This window comes from Aythya ferina (genome assembly GCF_964211825.1).
Source record: "Aythya ferina genome assembly, chromosome: 4".
Taxonomy (NCBI): Eukaryota; Metazoa; Chordata; class Aves; order Anseriformes; family Anatidae; genus Aythya; species Aythya ferina.
This window is the reverse complement of record NC_140300.1, coordinates 65,754,818-65,766,567: the sequence shown is the minus strand read 5'-3', so window position 1 is coordinate 65,766,567 and position 11,750 is coordinate 65,754,818. Positions and strand designations below refer to the sequence as shown.

The following is an 11,750-nucleotide window of genomic DNA, read 5'->3' as shown; positions in this document are numbered from 1 at the left end:
ACACAGAGCAGTGCTCTGCAGATCAGTGGGGAGAAAATTAGGAACAGAGGGCATTTAATGTGGAGGCAAATCATGAAGGGGCAGGTTGTAGAAGGGTTATCTGACTATTTCTAGATGGTGAGAATGCTACATGTGACAAAGCCTTGTTGTTTGCTGTTTCATCTATTAACAGGTACCTCTGTCCACAGAAGCACGGAATTTTTGGTAGATATGTGCCCTCATTTCTGTAAATCACCAATGGATGTAAACTGAAACAGGAAAGAAAACCTTGATCAGCACATTCAGACTGTAAAGGCAGTGCATTTTAATGGTGTTTAGTATAATTCATGCAAGTGCACGCAGTGCTGTGCCTTTTTGCTGTGCCAGAGCAGGACCACCAGGCACCAAGTCTGCCAGAAGCAGGTCCTACTGTCTGGGGGCTGCGGCAGATATCCTGTAAGGCTTTAGCAGGAGCATGGAAACATGCATACCAAATTCCTCTAGATGGCACAGCACCTTGACAAATCCATCAGTAAACAAGCTCCAGCTTCTGGTGGTTCCCTGAGAACACTTTTCCTGCCTAATTGTAGTTAATCATGCTAATTCCACTGCGATGCTGAAGCTCTTTCTTAAGGCAAGGTGGGCTGTAGTGTCCAAAGCCCAGCTTTGTCTATCTGACACTGAAGACTGGTATAATATCATACTCATGGTATCTGCTCTGGGCATTCACCCACGGACGGAGCACATCCCACTGAAGGGTTTACCTTATATGAGAGCTGGAAAAGAGGAAGCAGGAAAATGTGAGTGGTGTCTGTTTCTTCTTATTCTGCAGCACTTTTGGGGAGGGTGTACTTTTCCAACAAAGAACTGTGTTTTCAGGACTCCACAGTGAGCTGCGCAATTCACTTGGATTAATTCCTTGCTAACACAGACATATTTTTCATGAGAAAACAGCTTTCATGAAGCCACTAAGTGGCATTGCTGTTCTGTTGTACCCTAAGAGGATCCTACCAGATTGTTCCTACAGAGCCACAAGCCAGGCTGTTCCTGGAATTCACTGAAAGAAAGCAATCTGAGCAAGCACATTCAGCTTTCAGTAACGTGACCTCACCAGGATTAAAGTCACTCACAGTGTTTTCACTCATCTGGTAAGTCTCAACTCTTTCTGCTGCTGCTTCTGTCTTATTTATAGGATTGGATCACAAATTGCTTCAACTCTTCCTTCCTACAACACTCACCTTCCTTGTGAGGACAGAAGAGTGAGGACAGAGTGGGGTTTTTTTTGTTTGTTTTTGTTTTGTTTTTTTTAACTTCGGCTAAGGACAGATTCTGATGATAGATTTTCTTGGTTTTGTGTCAAACCCTGGTTGGCAGCTATGCCTCTGCACCCCAGTAAACAAGCACCTCCTTTTGCCTCCAAGAACGGTCCTAGGGACTAGTCTTGATTAAGCAGCTAATAACTATAATGATTATAACAACTATACTTCCTGGCAGGCTTCCCACCAGGCTCTCTGCCTCCACAGGTGTTGTGTTTACAGTAAAAACCACAGTAATCTGGGGGAAGGATCTAATCCTTACAATAAACAGGCTTATTGATGCTCACATTGATACAGCACACAAGATTTACAGAAAGCTGAGGAAATTGAGATATACACCAAGAGGGTGTATTTCTCTTGGTACATTTCCCCTGACCACTCAGTGCCCATCAAAAGATAATGAATATGCAAACACTTTCTGATATGCACAGAAAGTTGTAGGCCCAGATTGTGCCAGCTGTACTTGAGCGGCGTTTCCCCCCAAAGTCACCTTGGCTGCCTTGCTAGGCTGAGAGTGTGTATAAATACAAATGAGCAAAACTGTTCTTCACCAAGGCCACTGCTGCTTTTTAACGTGTGAAATATTACAGATCATTTCCAGAACACTGTGCACAAAGCAAGCTGAGGATCTTAACAGAGAGTATTTTTAGATGTAATATTTTTCAAGACACAATAGATCTGGAGTCAAAACCAAGCAGAGATCATTAATTTGTGATTGTACTGACTTCCTTGAGGGTGGCAGTTTGCTAAGGTAAAGAGACAGTTTGTGTGATCTAAGATCATGTTGATTGCTTCTAGCTTACACTGTTGACTTATTTTGCACTGGATGTGCTACACAGGCACAAAGAAAATCTGAATAAATGCAAACTAGGCAGAAAAAAAAGAGTGACTAACCAAAGACTCCGTCTACTTTGCGCAGATGCGTTCTTCAAAGATTCCCAAGTTTTGCTGTTCTCTGTGCGCTATCCCTAGTAATGCTGAGAACCATAGAACAGGGCGACTTTGCTTACCAGTGTTATTTTGCATCTGTAATTGCTCAGGTTGCATGTACAAAGTCAGTCTGCAGCTCTGAAGAGCTCAGCCTGCTGCCTTCCTGGGTTATCAAAGAGACTCAGGGATTTAAAAACAACACTTCTGTTAGGAGGCTTTGCACTTGTTATTGTCATAAGTAGCAGCTAACATCACATGGGCAGGCCAGTGTATACTGCAGCAGCCATGTCATGGGCTGAATTAGCCCATGTCGGGCTCTGGTGAGAGAACAGATGGCTTTCAAGCCTCATTTCTCCTTACCTGCCAGTCTTCAGCCATGCACAGCTTGGGTCATATGGCCTGGGCTCAGTGGTTTTATCTGGAAAGAAGCAAAGCCCAGTGACTCTGTGCTGTGCCCTCCCTCTACCCCCATGCTGAAGGCAGTAGGAGACAGGTGAGCTCTGTACCTGGCAGGGTTAGATCATTAATGCATGTAAATGAAGCAGTGGAAAGGAAAAGAAGATGGACAGATGCATGCTGCTTCAGCCTAACTTTGACTAGAAGGGACTCTCCGATGGTAAACTGTGCTGCAAAGGTTACTCACCAGCACACTGATTGAGACAGGGAGCATCTATTTTGTGTATTGCATCCTTCTTGCCTGGGCTTTAGCAGTGCCATAATAAAATGGATTAATAATAATAACTCAGAGCCAATGCACATTTATAGTTTAAATCTTATGCTAATCCTAGCAGTACAGTCTATTGTACCTGAGAGGAAGGGAGGGGAACAACCCTGGCTCCAAGCTAAACGAGTCTATCCTCTGGAAAGGTAATTAACAGCTGGTCTCCATGGAGCCTTTATCACAAAATCAATAGTAGTCAGTTCTGATTTCCCTCGTTCTTCTTTACTTTGTGCTGCTTTCACTGTTTATAGAAATGTTTGTGGGTCTGGCTGTTGGACTGGCATTGGAAAAAATGGAGCTAAGAGGATTGTGTCAACTGAAATCAAGTAAGTTTGCTTTGTCCAGAGATTTTGGCAAATCTTATTTCAAGATTTTACCCTCTCTTCACTTTCTGACCTTCCTATTTCAAAATGCCTCTTTGATCTTCATTGTATCATCACAGAAATCACAACAGAATTATGACTTTTCCATTGTTTTTAAGCTCAACAATACAATTTCAGACAGCAGCTGCCCTAAACACAAGATTTAGGGATAAAACCAGTATCAAAATGCAAGATGGACATATTCCTATAGTTGTACACACAGAACTGCTGAGGCTTCCTCTAGGATCATGTGGAAAGGATATAGATGCCTGGAGGGGATTCAGGGAAGAATCACAAATAATGAGACCTGGTAATCATGTACTTAAATGCAGATATTTTATCAAAAAGGGAAAGAGTAGATGGACATATGAAGATATTCTTGCAAGAGAGGAACTGAACAGGAAAAAATGACAGATTTGTTGTCAAATGGGTGTTTAAATGATATCAGATGGTGTTCTAAAAGTTTCACCATGGACAGCTCAAAAGCTGTTGGGCCTGACGCAGAAATCACTGGATAAATTTCTCAGGCTGGTGCTGTGAAGGGCAATAGAGTAGATACATACAGTGTATCCTCCTGATCTAGTCACAGGAGTGTTTTAATCTGTGGGCTGCCCAATAGGGTCAGCATGGCTTGTAGCTCTCACATGCCTTCTGAGAGAAGGGCTCTTTCTCAGATAGCTTGCACTAACTTTACGGAGGACTCAGAAGTGAAGTCTGATTTCCCACCCCATTTGAGATGGCTAACCTCTCATTACCTTTCTTTCTACACTTCGCTTGGCTTTTCCCATTCTCATTTACCCTCACCTCCGGGGCCATAATAATAAGGGAATTGAAAGTGGAATATGTCCCCTTATCTGTTGGCTGCATCCCAAGAGAGCAGAGCTGCCTGGGAACATAGGCTTTATGGGGTTCCAGGGTGCTGACTATCCATCTCTCTTGGCAACTGCTTCACGCCTTCAAACAGCTTCCCTGTCCCCTTCTCTGAGCAGGCAGGTCAAGGACATTTATTATAAAATGTGCAGCCTACACACCGTAAAGCCCTCCTTTCCTTCCTGTCCTCCTTTTCACCTTTGTTTTCACCCCTAATAAACTTGTGAGGTTATAAACAGGAAAAAAAGGACTCCATGCATGTGTTTTCCTATGGATTTCCATTTTTCCTATGGATTCCATACTGTTTTTTCCCCTTACTGTTTGTAATAGTATGGGGAAATAAGATTAAAAACTCAATACTGAATGCAAACAGACCATTTAGGTTATACTTTGTTCAGTAGTGCTTCATGTTTACTTTACCGATATAACCTTCCAGACGTTGGCCACTTCTGGTGTGATAAATAAATATTGTCTTTAAAATAGAAGTCTTACATCACCACATACCTAACAGATCGGAAAATACAGACCATAATAACCATAAATAACAAATAGCCACCTATAGACAGCAAGCTGCCTGTCATGCCATAAGCTTTTATATCCACAGGAAGATGAGGAGTGAGATGGATGGGGAGAATATGTTGACCCAAAATCACACTTGTAAAAGCAGTCTTCATAGATTTCTAGGCAATAAAAGTTCTTCAAAGGCATTCTCAGATCATTCTTAGATCCTTCCTGACATTCTCACAGCCCTCAAAATGAATTCAACCTAGTTCCACAAAGAGTATTGAAAGGAAGTGTGTCTACAGATTTAGACATACATGTATTTTTAGCTTTTTTGGGGAAAAGCAGTGGTATATACACAGTGGGCATTAATAAGGTTTTCTGGGCCAGGGTTCAACCTGCCATTGCACAGGAGACCACTTAGGAATAGAAGCTGAAACAAAGGAACAGTCCCATTTTATCACTGACCCTGGATTCCAAGGGCTCTAATCCCAGCACTGTTAGACTGGGCTCCCAATTGCAAGAAATACAAAACACCAGTGAATGAGGCTCTGTCCTTTCTAAAGTCAATTAAAAGACGTTTATGCATCCAAATGCAACGCAGCCAAAATGAGTTGAAATCACCAGATTTCTCTTTATTCATGGTAAATTATGGAGCTCTTTTAATAAATTCATCTCTGAATACTTGAATACTGTAAGATCTGAAAGCTTTCATATAAACTTGTATCCTTCTATAGCTGATAAGAAAATGCAAGCACTTTCTACATTACCGGCACAATGCTGAAACAGTCACAGATCTCTTTTTTTGTCATGCAAAAGTATTTGGCTAGGCAGATCATTTCTGAAGGTGCTGAATGTACAGTTGATTCTTTTAATTTGCTGGCTAAACTGGTAAATGACTACAAAGAAGAAAAAAATACTACTGAGAAACGTACCCTCACAAAAAGAAGATTGTGTTTAGTGATCTGCAGATCTCACATACAGATAAATATTTCTCTGTATTTACTTTCACATCCTATGATAGGGTAGCTACTCCCTATGCATTAGCTGTAGGAAGTGACAAAATAAACTTTGATTTAAGAAAAAGAATGTCTTGCTTTCCTCTCTATTAAGCTGATTCTTCATACTCCTTTTCTAGTGTAAAACTTTCAGGGATGCTTATGCCTTGAGTAGGTGTATGATTTGCTGGGTGAAAAGGCTGTCTGGGTGGCCAGAATCAAAGAATTGTGGTGAATGGAGTTAAATCCAGTTGGAGACCAGTCACAAGTGGTATCTCCCAGGACTCAGTATTGGGGCCACTTCTCTTCAGTATCTTTACCAATGATCTGTACTACTCACTGATCTGTTAATACAAGTCTATGGTAGATACCTGGACCAAGCAAAACCAGCTCTCCTGCATATATCTAAATCTATGTGAAGTTTGTACGTGGATCCATTCCATAGCTGGTTTTGCATCCTCTGGCCTTGACCACCAGGCATGTGATGAGTTGAAGGTAGAAAGAAAAGCACATTATTGTTGTTGTTTTCCTAGAACCATCTAACTGAGCTATAAAAGGAATATGCAAATGGATAGAATGGCATCAAAGAAAGGCAAAATGTGGATTTCTATCTATTGTCTCCCTCTCCAGATTTTGCAAGGGTACCTCTAAAAGCTATCTTGCATTGCTTTTATTATGTAAAGGGGCTGGTGTGCAGAAAGACTTGGGTTGTTCGTCACAAACATAATTCAGACCTGAGGACACGCTGTACTGCATTTAAGCACAGCCTTGTCACTTTATGCAGCCCTAGTATCTCCATGCCATTAATGTTTCTGTGTACTTCTCGGAGCTGCTGTTACTGCAGCTCTTGTGGGACAAATATTTTTTGTTCTTTATTCAGGAAGTGAATTTATCCTGAAGTCCATGTACAGTTGCCTGAATAGGACTAAAGTTGTAGGTTTGCTAGAGCCTGACTGAAAGAGAATTCAAATGAATGGACACTCTTTAATTGACTTCCAAGGGCATTCAGTTGGGTGGTGGTTAAGATGGTGCTTAGCAAGGATATGTATAACATTGAATACATCTTTGGCTACTGAGAACACTGCAGATAATGACTCAGTGAGGCTACACCAGCTTGTGCCAATAAGTTTTTCTCTCTGTGTGAAGATACAGGAAGAAAAAGCCTCACACGTGGACAGAGACTGTAAGGACACAGGAAATTGACTGGAACCATGAGAAAATTTGAAAATATGAGAAAATGATCTCATCAATGTTTCGTTGGGAAATGGAAAATACCTCCTAATAATACCTCCAGCTAATTGTTTTCAAGCACTCATATGATGGTGTGTGAAAAGATGGGAAACTTCTCTTCAGAGTCCTGTGGTTGTGCTATTACATCCATACATTACAAATATTACATACATACATGTATAACATACATTACAAATATTACAGGAAATATTTGAAGGGGTGTTTAAAACTGGTTGACAAATTTTATTTTTAATCTCTAAGATTATTCTCCGTTCACATAGAGCTAACTACTCCTTCCCAAAATTCAGATACTGATAACTAAATAAGTAAACGTTATTTACTTTATTCATCCTATTATTCCCACTGGGGAAAAATCAAGCCTCTCTGCATGAAAACTGTACTTCTTTAGTAATGTTGAGGGAAAAAAAAAAAGCCCAGTCTACATATGACTGAAGGAGATATTCGTGTTGGCTAATGATAACTTAACACATCTACCCCCAAGCTAACCAGAGGCTGAATGAGTCTTCTCATGGGACCTCTATCCAGGTAAAATCCTTACTGAAGTTATGACGCTTCCTTTCTGGAATAATACTAAAAATACCAATACAGCTGCAGGCTGATCTTTGCCTTCCTTTTAAAACCTGATCTGATAAATGGAAATATTTAGAATATCCAAAGTATTATAACTTTGGATGTGTGTAGGGGAATGAAGTAGATAAATAGTCCTTGTTTTTTCTACTAGTGTTAGGCTGCCCCAAGTCACACACTGTAATTGCAAGGACAAGGTGTTTCAGAGGATGAGTTTTCTTATGAAATAAAAGCCATGATTCCCAAGTCTGCATTTTTCTCTAAGATTCAGGACAAAAAACGTCATTCAAGACTTACAAGAAAACCTGTAGAAAGGAGAGGCGTAAAACTTGTAGAGGTGTCTCTGAGACCCTGTGTAAGTCAGGGCTGTTCCAGGTATGCTATGCCCAAAGTACAGACTTACAGTTCAGGCACAGTTTAGACAAACTATATATATATATATATATAGTTATATATATATATTTGTCTTTATTCAATGTTACTAATTGATTCAAGTGTTCCTAATGTTATGTGGAATTCTGACTTACATTCTGACATCTTTTGAGGAATGACTGAGGACCTTCATCCATAATTCAGAAGAACAACACAGTAAGAAATGAGTGAGCTTTTGACACATCGCAAGAACTTTTTTTTGACGCAGCTCAAGAACTTTAGAATTCTAAATCCTAAACTTGTCCCAGTGACTGACAGCTTTACAAAGCAATGAGGATGCAGTCTGGGATAAATTGGGTCTGAACTAGAATGGTAGTGGCTCTCCCAAATCTGCCTGGGGCTGTGGAAGGGTGTTCTGCACTTTTGTTAGCACCACTACTGCTGTGTCTGAGAGCAGTTACATCTTCTGACATAGCCAAATTAATCATTTATTAAGTATGATACATTCCTCTGTGCCTGTGGGATGAAAAAAAATAAAAGTGCATTAACAAAGTAGTCTAAAGCGCACTAGCCTAAACATACTACAAATGTTTCTTTAGCTTCCCCACTGTCACTCAGGAGTACCATCAGACGGTGAGGAGCTGGTGGAAGAAACTGAGGCAGATGGTTTCTCTGACCTTCTTTCATCCTAAGGGCTTTAAGTCCTTGCGTTTCTCTGTAAATCTGTCTGCTTTTCCATTCCCCAGTAGGGAATAAAGAGGAGCCATGTCAGCTACTGCTGTATTCTCCCACAGCTGCATCCCATCAGGAATCGCTGCTTGGCAAAACCCTGTCTTTTATCCTCTAAAAAGGAGAAACACATGGAGGCCTCCTGCATCACCAGCCTGTCTTGTTTCCACCTCGCACCTTCCTACTCATTTTCCTCTAGCCTTTCCACTGCTTTCCTAGCTTTGTACAAATACCTCAAAACCTGTTTCAAGTGCACAGCGATGCCAGGACTGGCCAGGGTTATCAGCAGGAAGTCTTGAATCCTGCACCAGATGGCTGCGAGACACCAGTAGCTCTTAACAGCGGGGGAGGCAGAGGAGAACAACCTGACATGGCTACGAGGAAATGTTTTTTTGCTCCACAGTACATTTGTCTCACCATTTGCAGAGTCGCTAAGCCATCCGGTATTGCTGTCAGAAGAAACAAGCTCCAGGAAGGGAAGTGGGGAGCACTGCTAAAGATCATGTGCCAACTTCCTGCAGGAAATTTTTCCCTTTATTTCCCTGCTTTCTTGCCTTTCATGCAGGCTATTGCAGAAGTGAGGGGTTCACGAAGGAATGTTTCTGTTTCTTTCAATGTTTCTGAGGTAAAAAGAATGATGGAATGAGGTGACTGAAAATGAACTCCAGGGTTTTTGTTGTTATTTTTATTATGGGATACTTTGGAGTCAGGGAATGGTTCTGGGAAAGGGGCTTGCTGAGGATGACAGCCATTTTTTGTCTATCATTACAACAGATGACAAAAACAATAACTGCTTATCCACTCTTTTCTTTAGCCTTCAAAGCCTTTGCTTGCTTGTGCTGATGAGACAAACTGTAGCTTGTCCACATTGCTTGGACCTGACCTGAAATAAAACAAAGCAGATTGTGACATTGGTAAGTCATTTTCTCCCCACACCACACGGGATGTAAGAGCAAGCCACTGTAATGCTTCAAAAGTAGACCTCTTGTGCTATTGGGCTACGGAAACATACAAAAGGTGCATGCACACTGCACAGTGTATAGATAAATTAGATAGATGAGATACTCCCTGGCAACTAGGAGCTAGCTGTGCTTGTGGCTGTACAGTGCCAAGCAGGGTGTGCTACTTGGCACTCTCAGCTGAGCTGCTCCACACAGCCTGATCAGGACAACCTGGCTATCTCCCTCCCTGCGCTATTGCAGCAATGCAGCAGGGGTGTACCTTTGGAGGTTGTTCCTAATGCCAAGTACTGAAAGTCATATCAAAGAATAGGAGGAGGGAAGTAGAAGCAGATCTCCCACAAATCTCCCCTTGTCCACTCTCCCTTAGATGAAAGAAATCTCATGAGTATCAAAACCCCTGTTCTGTTTCCTTTGTGTTCTTTAGATGTGTTGTTCAGAATCTCTATAAACCTTTTAGGCAGGTGACAGTTTATCTGCATATCTAACCAGGAGAAAGGGTATTTGGCTATCTTGAAATTACTTACTTTTTCTTCACCTTTCAATGTTTTTGCCAGACAACAAGGGAATCTAAACAGTGCCATCTGATAGAGGGGATTGAATCACACTTTGCAAACACAGAACAGGTGGAGCAAATAGCACACATTCAAGCTGTAGGCTGAAATACATTTGCATATACATCTGAAAACTCACCAGTCATCCCTAGGGCATTGATACAGAGAAGAAAAATTTTAAAATGCCATCAAATACAGTATTTTCTATGAACAGCTCACCCCAGTTTTTTTTAAGAATAAAATAACTTTAAAAAATAATTAAAGAGTTCTTTAAAAATAGAAACAGCTTAAGAAAGAGAAATAGAGGATTTGGAGAATTCCTACTTGTTTGGCCTTTTTCTGGTAAGTACTGTTATTTTTCATTAGGTATTTATTACATGTTTGAAAGAACTTGTTTTTTTTTCCCCTTAAGTCACCGCAAAAACAAACAAGCAATGTTGTTATTATTCTTATAGTAACAAGTACAAACAAATAAACACATCTCTTCCTATTTTAGTCAGCTAAATGAAATTTGTAGTTAATTGTTTCTCTAATGACTTTGGACCTGGGGAAAAGTGTTGGTGGAAGGAAGGCAATTATATACTAGATGACTGCTGAATAGCTAGTTACAATAGTTGTAGTAAGGAAAAGAACCTATTTTGTAATAAGTATAGCCAAAACATGCTGAGAAGGAAAAACACAATTCTGAATGAGCTTGTTCCTGTTTGCTTTTGGGGTTGTGGTTGTCACACAAAAAGGTAAACTCAGGTCCTTTGCAAATGGCCCTGCTGCGATTGCGACCTGTTTTGAGGATGCACACGGAGGCACAGGATCCTCCTGAACTGCCTGGGAGCTGGGGTGAGCTGACCTGTAAGCAATGGGATGTCTCTGGATGAACTGTAAAGCCAGCATGAGCAGGGTAGTGCTAGGGCATCTTCTAGTTCACATCAAAGCCCTGAGAGGAAACACAACAGACTATGGAGATTCGGGTCAATTTTGGGGAGGAGGAATTATAGCCATATCATATCATTCTCTTCCTAAGCCCACCACCCCTTCTTCATGGTTCATTTGCTTGGGCTATCATGTATTAGTGCTGCTCTGTAGCTGAGGTCACATCAAGCTATGAAGGACTTAAGCTTGACTCTCTCTGAAGTGTAAAGAACTGATTACTGGTATCAGTCTGTATTGTCTGTCATGTGCAACTCTACTTAGAAACCAAATCCTTTTTTCTGCTGAGAGACAAGCAAATGAAAATGTATTCTCTTTTCCTGTACATTTCTGTTAAAATGACTTGGTTTCTTTTTGAGTGGAATCTGCAAAGAGTAAAAACAAGCATTTTCAAATAAAAAATGAGCATATTAAGTCTTCACTTTCTTAATGAGAAATTGAGGCTGGTGCAACTTAAGTGCAAAGGGGGGAGAGAGACAGCAATACTACCAATACAGCAAGAGTAAACTGTGGTGTTTGCAAACCACTACATTTTCTTAGACAGTCTCACGCACTGTGGGTATCTATACCCATGTTTCATACTGCACTGTGACATGTGCAAGGTTATTGTGCAGTACCCACCCAGGATGATGAGAGAGGGTCTGAACTGGTTGAGGATTTTCACTGCCAGAAACAATAAGAACAAGATGGCCCTAAATGTTGCTGCTTGGCCCT

General features: G+C 41.0%; 1 protein-coding gene and 1 long non-coding RNA gene across 4 annotated transcripts in view; one reads left to right on the top strand and one right to left on the bottom strand.

Moving 5' to 3' along the window:
• Positions 1 to 1,026: 1,026 nt before the first annotated feature.
• GPRIN3 (GPRIN family member 3) overlaps positions 1,027 to 11,750 on the top strand; it is a 69,149-nt gene continuing 58,425 nt past the window's right edge. The window contains exon 1 of one of the 3 annotated variants that reach the window (XM_084517558.1): positions 1,027 to 1,127. The gene's annotated coding sequence lies outside the window, so the exon portion shown is untranslated. Of the gene's footprint in view, positions 1,128 to 10,323; positions 10,452 to 11,750 lie in introns of those variants that run through there. The other 2 variants (XM_084517556.1, XM_084517559.1) reach the window with 2 other exon arrangements.
• On the bottom strand, positions 9,222 to 10,038 carry LOC311435964. Its single transcript, XR_014692510.1, has 2 exons — positions 9,818 to 10,038; positions 9,222 to 9,479 (listed from the first exon to the last, which is right to left on the bottom strand). It is a non-coding gene; the product is annotated as an uncharacterized lncRNA (long non-coding RNA).